Source organism: Drosophila miranda, chromosome 2 (genome assembly GCF_003369915.1).
Source record: "Drosophila miranda strain MSH22 chromosome 2, D.miranda_PacBio2.1, whole genome shotgun sequence".
In the NCBI taxonomy this organism is placed as follows: domain Eukaryota; kingdom Metazoa; phylum Arthropoda; class Insecta; order Diptera; family Drosophilidae; genus Drosophila; species Drosophila miranda.
Genome location: NC_046675.1, coordinates 7780486 through 7792787, shown reverse-complemented (window position 1 = coordinate 7792787; position 12302 = coordinate 7780486). Strand labels below are relative to the sequence as shown.

At 41.3% G+C, this 12302-nt stretch overlaps 1 protein-coding gene across 9 annotated transcripts in view; it reads left to right on the top strand.

Moving 5' to 3' along the window:
* Positions 1–12302, top strand: part of LOC108155744 (flocculation protein FLO11) — a 54240-nt gene that overhangs the window by 23400 nt on the left and 18538 nt on the right. The window contains exon 1 of one of the 9 annotated variants that reach the window (XM_017286765.2): positions 3584–3744. The exons of the other annotated variants lie outside the window; for them this stretch is intronic. The gene's annotated coding sequence lies outside the window, so the exon portion shown is untranslated. Of the gene's footprint in view, positions 1–3583; positions 3745–12302 lie in introns of those variants that run through there. 9 annotated transcript variants of the gene reach the window in all.

The window sequence follows — 12302 nt, the reverse complement described above, 5'->3', positions numbered from 1 at the left end:
ACGAACAGATTTGTACTAGATCTATTTGAATAGGAAAGCAGATTGTATAGTTGCAATTTCGATCTTTTGTGCTTTACAAACAAATCATCAATGCTATCGAGCCCCTTGGTTGGGGGAAAGGGTGTGCAGTGCACACTGTACACTGTGCACTCCATTCGTATTCGTATTCGTATTCCCAAAAGAGCAAAAGAGCTGTTGGCATAGTGGGTGGCCAAAATGGATGGTAGGTGTGCCTCTGCTGTTGCTGTTGCTGTCTGGTTGGGGAAAAGTTTTCAACTTCCATTTGAGCTGAGCTTTTAATAACCTCCTCCTCCTCCGCATCCTCCTCTTCTCTCCCAGTTATGATACATTTATGGTAAACTATTTTAAGTATGCGTGCGCTGTCGACTCGAGCGAAAGTTGGCGATTCATGAGCATACCTTCCATACAGCGACTGCGACTGTGCCCATCCATGGACGTGCGGGGAAACACTCTCGGTTACATTTCAGACCCGGACACGGACACGGACCCCGTCGCAGTCGCAGTCTTTTAGGCATTATTGAACCAACACAGAGAAAAAAGTTGAGCAGTCGGCAAAAATGGCATTTCCGGTTGGCGGCGAAAACAAAATTCCAGCAATGTCGCGTCGCAGCCCCCGAAAGGCAGGCACACACGCACATGTCTGGGCCCTTCAACCTTACCCTACTGCCTCCCCTTACACACTCCCACCTTTCTCCCCTTACACCCTCCCACCCACTGTTGTTGTTGTTGTTCTTGTTCTGGCGACGCTTTTGGCATGCAACTTTTGCACTTTTGCACTTTTTTTTTTGTTTTATTTTTTGTTTTTTTGAGTGACTTTTCGTCGTTGTTGCAGCGCCAAGTGCATTCATGAGGCGAAAACGAGGCAAAGGCGAGGTCTTAACTAGGTCGATCATTTGTTGCCGAACACCTACGCACACACACATTCGTATTGCGTGAGTATCTGTGGGTATCTGTGTGTCTGTGTGAAGAAGGAATGGCGTGCGGAAATTATATAAGCTCACTTTGTGCCACTATTAAGGTTTGACTTACTGCCTGTCCTGGCCTGGCCTGGTCCTCTCCTGACTGTGGCTCCTAGTCCTGGCCTTCCAATTACATTACCCCGGCATGCCTGGCTCGGAGGCATGCTCCATTTCTTTGCCGCTTCCCCAACGGATGGGATATATGACGGAAATGGCCGCTCTTTCGCACAAATATTTGCCCAGCCATCGACTAAAAGGTGATAAACTCTCCCATAATGCAATATTTAATGTTTGAACAGGCATTTAAAGGGTTATCTAATGCAGTTATGCTGCTTTTTGCAGCAGCATCATCATCATTTCTGGGCGGACGGCTGCTGTTTACTCAACGTTGATAAGCTGGGAAATATTTTGCATGCTTTCACCCGTATGCAAATGCCAGTTCCAGTAACCAGTCTCCCAAGTCTCCCCGTGAGGGCCCCAGTGACAGGGGTCTACCATTGTGCTACGGGTCTTGTAGTAGATGGATAGACCTATGGAGGAGCCACACGAACAGACATAGTTTTCGCACTGTCCTACCGTCTACTACGGCCGTGTGGCAGTGTGTTTACATGCTTTTGACTCTGTTGATTAATGCTGTTGGCCACCCAGCTGTACATTGAGTAATACTCTCGTACCAAGGCAACCTGCCTGACTGCCTGACTGCCTGACTGCCTGCCCTGCTTGATGGATAGACAAGAACTCTGAGCGCCCCCCACTCCCCACACTCATACAGAGAATGGGAAGGGAAAACAATGTTACACTCGACTCAAAGTGTGTCGGGTGGCCAGGGGGGCAGGGGGCAGGGGGCAGGGCTTGGGTACTTTCAGCATTGACTGACTAAATATTCGAAGTGGAAAGAACACACTATCGATAGCAGCAGCATGGTATATTTATGCACTTCGTTTTAGTAGTTGGGAATGGGAAAAAGCAGAGATTTCTGGGGGATTGCAGATCGTACAGTATGTAGAAACTATGGAGACAGGTCTTAATATTTCTATTAAGATTTATGGATTTTTAAAGATAAAGACGAAAAACATTTTAGGTTTCAGGCCCTTCGAAATGTTTGGTTCCAAACGGGTTGCCTCTAGATTAGGCTCTAGGTTTTCCAATAGCCAAAAAGAACAAACATTTCAAGACCCTGAAGAGGATAAAAGTGGCCAAATGGTCTCTCAGGATAGCATTCTTTTACAAGGGAGGAGGCCGGGAACCCGTGACTAAGGTCGGATTGTACCTGGGACTAGGTTTATCAATAGATTGAAGCGCTGATCCACCACCGTTGAACCCGCCGATGTGCGTTACGATCATAAGTGCCCATGGATCTCTAAACTTTTTCTTTTTTAAACCTAAAAGTTCAAAAATTGTGTTAAAAATGTTTTTATCGTTGATTTATTCCCTTAAACAACTTTCTGTTGAGGAAAGTTATTTGTTACAAATAAAAATTAAATATATATATTTTTTTTTAATAATTCAATATTTTTTTTATTTTGTATTTACAAAATCAGAAATAATTGTTTTTATTTTAAAATAATATATTTTGTAATCAATCTGAAATAATTTAAAAAAAAACTTTTGTTTTTTATAAAAATTGGGACTTTTCTGATATTGCTAAATATGATATAAATATGTATTCTGGTATATTCCATATACCCTTCCCATTGATTTATGTAGTTAATATTTTTATTAATATTTCTTATGTGCGGTTCCTGGAATAAATGCATATATTCTTAAGATTTTAATTGCCTTGATTTATAAATGAAAAAGGCAGTCTTAATGAGTCGAATGAGTTGTAGTCGAATTTTCTTTGTGTGCCTTGTTATGGCTAATATTCCGGGATATTCTAGACCCGAATATGCTTCCCAATTTCACACTCTTTTGTTGGGGGATGACCTTTGCACATGTGCTCCATATAATATTGTGTACGATGGAAAATAAGGAAATTATGTGTAAATAAATCAATGGATCGTTTGCCTCCCACAGCCCCTCGGCAGCTGTTTACATAGGGGCTATATATACAGGCAGAGGCACACGCACACGCATACATCTGGCTTATGGACACCCCAAATCGCATCAGTATCTAGATGTGTACATATGTATGTGTATGCAGTGATCGTGATTGCGATCGTTTCGGTCTGCCTGCCAGAGCCAGAGCCCCATCCGTGGCACGCGCCTAGCTACGAGACACGTGAGCAATCGCCAGAGAGAAAGAGCAGGGGTCCCCAGAGCAGAGAGAGAGAGGAAGAGCAGAGGTCCCCAGAGCAGAGCGAGAGGAAGAGCAGAGCTCCTCAGAGCAGAGAGAGAAAGAGCAGAGGTCCCCAGAGCAGAGAGAGAGAGAGCCCCAGAGCAGAGAGCGGCCCCAGAAAGATAGTCAGAGATAGAGAGAGAGAGATCAGTGCGATCGGGAGATTGGGCAGAGAATAGTGCATTTATTTTTAGGATAACAATGGGCCCCCGAAAAGAGTACCGGCAAGGCACAGCGGCGATAGTCAGCGGTTTCCTCCTATACGTATTTTCCTCGGAAAAAGTCGAGGAAAATTTTTCAGCGCCGTGTCAGTCGAGCGCATAGAGCAACGCGAGCAAGGCATCACATCTCGTCTCGAAGCCAGTGCGCGAATAATCTTATAGTACCTATATACACAGAGGAGATACATATATATATAGGAGTATATACCTATCACACACACACATATATATATATAGAATATATGTGCACGGATATATGCTCATGGTATAAAGATATATCTATATGTATACAGAAGAGATTCTTTGACCAAAAGTCAAATGTGAAATGTGAAAATTTGTGTGCGTGTGTGAGTGCTGGTCGTGAAAATTGCAGCGCAAGAAAAACGGCAATAAATGTGAGAAAAAAAATAAAGTAAAACCAGAGACAGATACGGAGATACCAAATACTATCTGCTCTGATCTGATCTGTGTGTGTGTGTGTGTGTATCTATAATACCGTCGTTATCCCGAAAACGAAACGAAAAACGAAAGAAATCTATAGAGAAGACGACGAATGTGGATGGTTGGTGTTGCTGCTGCGTTCTTCTAGAGATACGTTTCGGTGTTGCCGCTTCCTCGTTCCATACCATACCATATCCCCCCATTCCCATTCCCATCACCCTCCCTCGATCCCCATACTCGTCGCATGCTCTTTAGTGTTTTTGGGGTATGTTTTTGTATCTACTGATGCTCAGATGCTCAAATGCTGAGATGCTTTTATTTTTCTCTGGTCTTTTGCTCAAATAAAAATTCCTCTTGCGTGTTAGCTAAAAGTTATTTTTAAAAATTTCTTTTAATTTTGTTTTTCCTCATTTACGCGGAGATGCGAGATTTTTAAATACGACTACGAGGCAGGAATGTTCGTCTCTCTCTCTCTCTCTTAGAAATTTCCGCATCTCTGCGGAATTTGGATAATTGCAAAATACCTTTTCATTGGAGGTATCTCCTGTCCCTAACCTACAGCAAATATCTGCCTTAATTGGCTTTAAATTCAGAAATAATCCAACTGCTAATTGCATTTTATAAACATGTAAAAACATGGGCATTTATTCATCTTTTACAATGTGCTAAAAAGGTCATTAAAATCATCAGTTTAAAGTGCGTTCGGGTGCTCCTGCTCTGCTGTGCTGTCAAAGGAACTTTCAATTTGTTTCCCATCGGATGCCACTCCCCCAGTCCCCCCTTCAATAATCCATCAGGGCGCTTGTATTCGACTTGACTTGGCTCATAATTAAGAGTCGCCTGTAAGTAAACTTGCCTCTGCCCCTGCCTCTGCCTCTCTTCGTCTCGTTCGTTGAGTGCACAAAACGTTGTGCGGCAAATGGCAATTAGGCAAGGCATTTATATCACAGCAGTCCGTCCGTATGCAATATCCGTGAAGGGGACTGCCAGACAGACAGACAGACACAGCAGTCAGTCAACAAGAAGCCGCCGGTGGCAATGGCAACAATGTCACAACACTCAAGTGTCAAACAAAAGGCGACGACGGCAGAAAGCAAGGAACCCAAGGAAAACCGGTGCCAGAGCAAACAGAAATATCCAAATTTACACAATTTGCCGATGATAGACCATAACCAGAGCCAGAACGCACCAAAGAGACGAGAGAATGCCTTGGAATTGTGGTTGCATTTTGGCAAAAAGAACACCAAATTTTCCATGACAATGGCAGAAGGAATAACAAGGAAGAGTGTAGTACGCAGCAGCAAAAAAGTAGCTTAATATTTGGGTGAAAGCCTTTAAGACATGGCCTTGTTTGTAAAAGGAAACAAATGAGAACCAGTTCTAGCGTTGAAAGTGGCGGCACACGGGCCGCGACACTGTAATACACGATGCACGATAAATGTAATCTTATGATTACCTCTATTATGTTTCCATCGAATACAAAATATTCCAGCTATCGATAGGAAACGTTTCGCAATTTGAGATACATTTGTTTCAGTATCTCTTAGAGCCTCTAAAATCTAGGCGTTAACCAAGACGGACAGACAGACACTGTACTTTTTTGAGAAACAATCCTCAAGTACTAGAATACTTGTATTTACCAGAAATAAGTACAGTTAATGTACAAGAAAGTTAAGCCAAAGGTGATAGTTGGAAAGCCTTAAAATTGCACTTTAGAAATTCGTAGCCTTGGGATAAATCTAAAAAGCAGCTTATTGCCGATTCTTTAAACAAAATAATCAAGTTATCCGTAATGATAAAATTATTAAATTATTTATTTCACACAAGTTGCATGGACAGCCGCTACTTGCTTCGTTTGCGTTGCATTAAGTTTTAATTTAAAATTAATACGCTTTACTGATTGGCAGCTGTTTAATCCCACGCACTAGACGCCTCATAATTGATGATGTATTATTTCGCAATTGAACTGAAATTGTGTAGAAAATCTGAGAACTTTGAGGCCTCACATTTGCCCAAGGCTTACTTCTAGTCGGTTAAATACAAACCCCCCGCAAGAAATGAAAGACCTTTTGAAAGTTATGGAAAGCAAAGTGGGAAATCGAGTACTTTCTTACGCGAGTATTTTTAGGAAGAATCTTTAAAATCAATCAGTGTTTGAATTTAATTTGGAAAATGTCTAGAACGGAACGCAATAAAAGAGGGAGTTGAATATACTGTCCACGTGAAAATTATGTGAAGAAAAAGAGTACATACGTCAAATTTTAGAGAACATTTCGTTAAAAAATTGTAAAAAATAATGCAATAAAGTCACGCCTCTAAAATGAAGCCAATCTTATAGAAAATTGAAAATATCGGATTTCTTTTGAATATCGCGGTGGAAAAGCTCTTAAATTAGCCAACAGTTAAGTCCGGCACAGTTTAGGGTATATATTTAGGTATATTTAGTTAAAATGTTTGACGATTTTTGAACCATTTTCATGTCTTAGGGATTGTGTATAGATCTATTCTCTTCTTAAGATGTGATTGTTTATATCTGACTAAAAGACAACCCCCTAACTAATAGGATTTTGAAACTACTTAGCTTGCTCTACTCTACGTTACTTTCTTTTTCTCACAGAGTAGCTTAGCAAGAATATTATTTGCAGAAAGAGAGGAAAAAGAAACTGGAAATAAATACATCTGTCTTAAGTGATGATTTCTGCAATAATAAAACATTCATGACTATTTTCAATCATATGTTTTTGGTGTATCTGTAGATATATTAAAACCTTCGTGTGATGTTTATCTCATAAGCAATTCCCCCACTAACAGACCCCTGAAACTCCTTGTAGGGAAAATGTATCTCTTTTGCCATTTGAAAACTTTTATACGTATGCGTTTCTAATTTGCAGACGTGTTGTGTTTTATCCGAGGGATAGTTTCGGCGCTAAACTCATAATATGATTGCCGCAGATGCTTTTCGTCTGATCCGAAGCCTTTGATAGCCATTTCCCCCGTGTGCGCGAGTGTAAATGAAAACTTTTGGCCCGTGGCTGTTTTTCTACCGGCATAAAGGGCGAGGCGTTAAATTCGCGTTTCCCCCAACACACACACACACACACACACACACACACACACACACACACACACATAGAGGCACGCACATGGACGTTGTTGTTCTGTTTTGTTGTCGGTTGGAAAATTCAACGCTAGAAAAACTTTTTGCAGCATATGCCGAGGCAGCGACAGCGAAGGCGGCCGTTCATTGCACGGCGGTTCCTTGTGGCTGCTTTACTTTCTCTCTCTCTTTCTCTCTCTCTCTCTGTGTGTGTGTGTGTGTGTGTGCTGGTGCCCCAACTTTTGTGCAAGCCAAGGAAATGCTTGACATGTCTTGTTCCTTTCGCCGGCTTGCTTATTTTATTTAATATTTTCCTTTTTTTCTTTTTTGGACGTACTTGCTTTTTTGTGCTTAGCCACAGGCGCATTAACAGAACGAAACACACACAAAAACAGAATGCTTTAATGCTAAATCTTCTTGTGTCGGAGTCCGACTATAAGATACCCTGTAAATATAAATAACTATGAAAGCTATCTCTCTAGACAGGCATGGAATTCGTAGAGCGAAATGATACCCGAAAAGCCACACAATGAGGGAATTCTACAAGGTGGTCCGCTTACTCCCTTTCGGGTCTTATTTTACACTCCGCACTAATAAGAGAGTGCGCTCTGACGCCATGTTTGATGCGAGAGAGACACAGAAGAATAAAATAAGACCCGAAAAGAGACCGCGTTGCGGGAGCGGACCAACTTGTACACTTTCATCACTTTACTAAAATCTCTTGGGTAGTACTACCTATTAAGTGTTTATTTAGAGTGAAATATTCATTGAAACATTTAGTAATTATTTACCAAGTATGGACTAATAATATTTAAACAAAAGGCGCTATCGAAGAGAAGCAAACAAAAAAGTATTTAAAAAATTTTACGATTAAAGATTTTGGTAAATATTACAAGCAATTATTGTAAGGGATATTTCCAGGGATAGGAATGGCAAAAGATAATACTATTATGACAAATTCGGGACTCTTAAAGTCAGAAAGGTAAACGGAAAGTCTTCCCTTTTGAGGGGACAGTACAAACTAATCTTCCCCAGATTTCGCAACAAACATGGGACGTTTCAAAGCTCAAAATATAGTCAAAATTACTGGGGATCAATAAACTATATTCTAGTCATAAAAATCTTTATCAGCTGGAACAACTCAAACGGTTTTAATGGCTCGGAAACGCTTCCTTTTCTGCCGGTGGCAAACACAACACGAAAAGAGTACCCCGGAATTAGGGAAAAAAAGAAAAGAAATGCTGGTCTGTGCGTTTCACTTTTTCTTTTTCTTTGGCAGCATTTTAATTATTTGTTGTTTGATCGTTTCTATTTATTTTTTCCGCTTGCCTTCCGTTTTGGCTTGGGCTTGGGCTTGGCAAAAACGAAACCTTTTGAACTTTGAACTTGTACAGCTCTAGGACACAGCGCCTCCTTTCCGTTTTTGGTCTCGCATTTTGATAAATTGCCTAAATATTTTCATAGAAAGAGGGGCAAGAAAACAATAAATTGTCTGATATTTTTTTTTAACGCAATTAATGCTGATGTTGATTTGGGTTGGCTTTTGGTCTGTCTTTGTCTCTGGATGGGAGTCTGGGACTGGGACTGTGTTTCCCGTACATTGAACGCAGATGGGCGCCAAAGATGACTTCTCTGACTTATTGACACTTGAAATTGCTCGTCGTTTGGCTTTAATTGCCACAGGAGACATCCAAATACACAGATATATGCTTATATATATTTATGTATATTTTTGTTTATTATTTATTCGACAAGTAGACGGCTGAAATTCCTTCTCTTATGCATTATATTTTCGGCTTTGCTTGAATTATTCAATTTGAACAGATAGAAATTGTTTTGACACTGAATTTATATTTATTCTAATATAATAAATTATTGTAATTGCTGTGATATATGAAGTGGTCAAGAGACTAAATAGAATGATGTATATATTTCGGTATGATTTGATGATATTTCAAGGTATTTTGCATGCTAGGAGGTTTGCTTGTAGAATACATGATTTATGGGGTAAATAAATAGCATGGGGCGCCCCCTTGTTATATATTTCCCTTTGTAAAGGCATTCGATTTAGTATTTGGTTTCACTGGGTTGTTTTACAACCCAAAAATCCCACACAGAACATTCCGAATCGCTACCGAAAAAGAGCTCTGTTCGTCTTCAAGTCCGTTCGCTTATGGGAACACTACAGAGGACGAATCTAACCAAGCGACCATTCGCTTATGGTAAATTTGTACAGCGAACCAAAGTCATTCGAGTGGAAGATGGGGATTAAAATTAAAGCCAAGCAACAATCAGCGACCCAACAGATGCTCCGAAGGTGCCTTCCCCCCAGGAGCATCCGCCAATCAATGTCGCAGCTGCCTAGAAATACGTCCAAAGTTCTTGGACTTTGACAAGTAAGGATGTTGATATCCTGCCGTTGGCTCCACATAGAAATTTATGAAGAAGGCTGGCAGTTTCCTCAATACTGGAAGACAAATTTCTCGGGCGTTAATTAGAACAATTCAAGCTCAATTATACCATGAAACGAAAGATAATATAATCCTTAATTTCTATGGAAAGTGTTCATTAATCATGCTCAATGCTGAGACCCTTAAGGCTTTTCCTTCTCGCAACTGTCATTAAATGTATTTAATTGAAGACCAAACAGAAAATATTAATACATCAACAAAGGGGAAAATCATTGAATTTCGCAAACAATTACATTCAAATTGGATTATTCGCATTTGAATATCAATTTTGTATGCGGTATTCCCTTAAAATACAAATAATTTAACATTTTGCATGGGAATTCCTGCCCTTTCTGTCCACATTCGACCTCCCATGGCGTCGCCACAAACAAAAACACACACAATCAAGTGACAGTCCTCCAACCGCCTTCTCTATCGACAGCTGTGGGGCACGATTCAAGCTGAAATTCAATTATGGCATTGAATTGATTCCATTTTCGATGAACAGCAGATTCATCCGTCAGTTTTATGGCCATTGATTAATTCATGCCATTATTCTCGATTATATGGCACATTTCTCGCCTGGATTGATGTCTGCTGTTCACTGGGCCATACGCTGGACACACATTTAATCGTATATAAAATATATGTACCAAAAATCATACGTATGTGTACGGGTATTCCAGAGAAGGACAGAGGAGAGATCTTGTCAGAAATATTTCTTGGCCAAAATGTCGCGCTCGACTTGACCCAGAAAAACATTTTCATTTGCATATTTACATTGCCTATCTGGCTGGAATTTATTGTTGCTATTCCTTATCCCAACTTAAGGGAAAAAATGAGCTAAAAACATATAAAAACGAGCAAGACCGAGCGTTGAGATACCCTTAAAAGTCGAGAGAATTTAAAAAGATAAAACATTTTAAGAAAATTTAGAGCTAGAAGCTTTCTTGCTCTCCCTCTCTCACAGAGTAGCTGAGTAGCTGGCCTTTGGCTCTTTCCATTGCCAACATGCCTTCAAAACGATGATACCCTCCTCTCTCCCCGCCCCGTGTAGGGTATAGGTAAGAAAATATTTTCCCTTTACGTAAACGACAACGATGCAAGAAAATTCCAAACTGACGGAAAAGCAAGCGCAGATATTTCAACAACTTTTGCTCGAGACTCGAGAGGCACAAGACGATGGGCAAGAGGCAGCTGCTGCTGCTTCTGATTCTGCTTCTGGTGTTTATCTGCTGCTGCTGCCGTGCCTCGTGCCTCGTGCCACATAGCTAGTTGTTTCCCTAGCTGCTGCTCAATGACATGTGCTGTCTGAGTGCCAAAAAAAAAAGAAAGAGAAGAGAAAGGGAAGAAGGAAAGCAAGGCTGGACGCCGCACAATGTTATTGTATCTTGCAGATGCGAATTGAACGGGCATCGGCAGTGCCGGTCGTCGGGTTCAGCGCACTTTAAAGACTGTTCGTTGCCCTGATTTTGATTTTGGATGTGGATTTGGCTATCCCCCAGTCCCGAGATATACGGGTCTATCTATCTTTGTATCTATATATCAAGCAAAGAGGGGGTATCTATCTTTGTATCTATATATCAAGCAAAGAGGGGGAATAATTGCGTGTAAAGATTCACTTATTTATGTGTGTGCGACAGCGGTGGAAGCAGCACGCGTGCTGCATTCGTTTGTGTAATCGTATCTTAAAGATACAATTGCAGTCCCAGCATTGTTATTGTTGTGGTGGCGGCACTGCACATGGCTCTCGCCAGGTTCCTCTTCGTGTGGCACACACTCGCATCAGAGCAGGGGAGCTGCGGTTCGGTTCGGTTCTGTTGTGGTTACACTTTAATTTACTATCCATCAAGTGCACATTTATAATTGGAACAGTGCCAGTGCCAGTGCCAGTGGCTGAGGCAGTGGCAACGTGAGGGAGACTTTGACTCTCGCCTCGAGTGGCTTTCAACTATCTCTTGTGTTGTGTGTCTGCATCTGTATCTGTATCTGTTGGGGTCTTTATGCCTTTTAGAGTCCGTCCTCTATTCCCTATTCCCTATTCCTATTCCTGGCTTCTAGGTCATAACTGTCAGAGACAAAACGCGCTTAAGCCATGGCTCTGGGGAGTGCTAGGGATGCGGATGCGGATGCTCTGATCATCCACAAGGCTGATAGATTAGTCCTCTAATAGTGTCGCATTCTGGATTCAGACAATACAATGGAAAGGCGAAAGGAAGGATGGATGGGAGGGAGCGCTGCACAAGTGACCACTTTAAGCCCCAGACACTCGGGGGACCCTTCAACCGGAGGAGCGTGGAGCGTGGAGCCGGCCGTGACGTTCCAAATTGCATAAACGTCCCCCCCTACACACATATACATATAAAATCCTCGGTTCGGAATAAACCAGCGAATAGTTAGTGTTCGTTCGTTCCCAGAAAGCTGTCAAAAATCTTTGATAAATATCACCCAATGAATATTTCGAATAGCTTGCTGTCCTCTGAAGGGGGGGACACTTCTGTCGCCGTTGACAGCTTTTGGCATCTCATCAAGAGTGTGGAACACTGAAAGATCTGTTCGATTATATTCGGAATACAATATTTGCATAACTGAAACATTCCTAATGGGCCCCCAAGCAAACAACGCAATTACTGCAACATTTTAGCCTATGAGTACGAGTACGGGTACGAGATTATGTAGAACCTTTAACCTTCACATAGGTGGGGTGGATGCAGGCGGAGACAGTCTTGGAACGAAGCTGTAGGCAGGGTTTTAGAATGGTATATTTCATTTATTTAAATGTTTGTAAAAGCCAGAAGTATATATTGTTCTATTTCTCTCTCATTCTATCGCTAG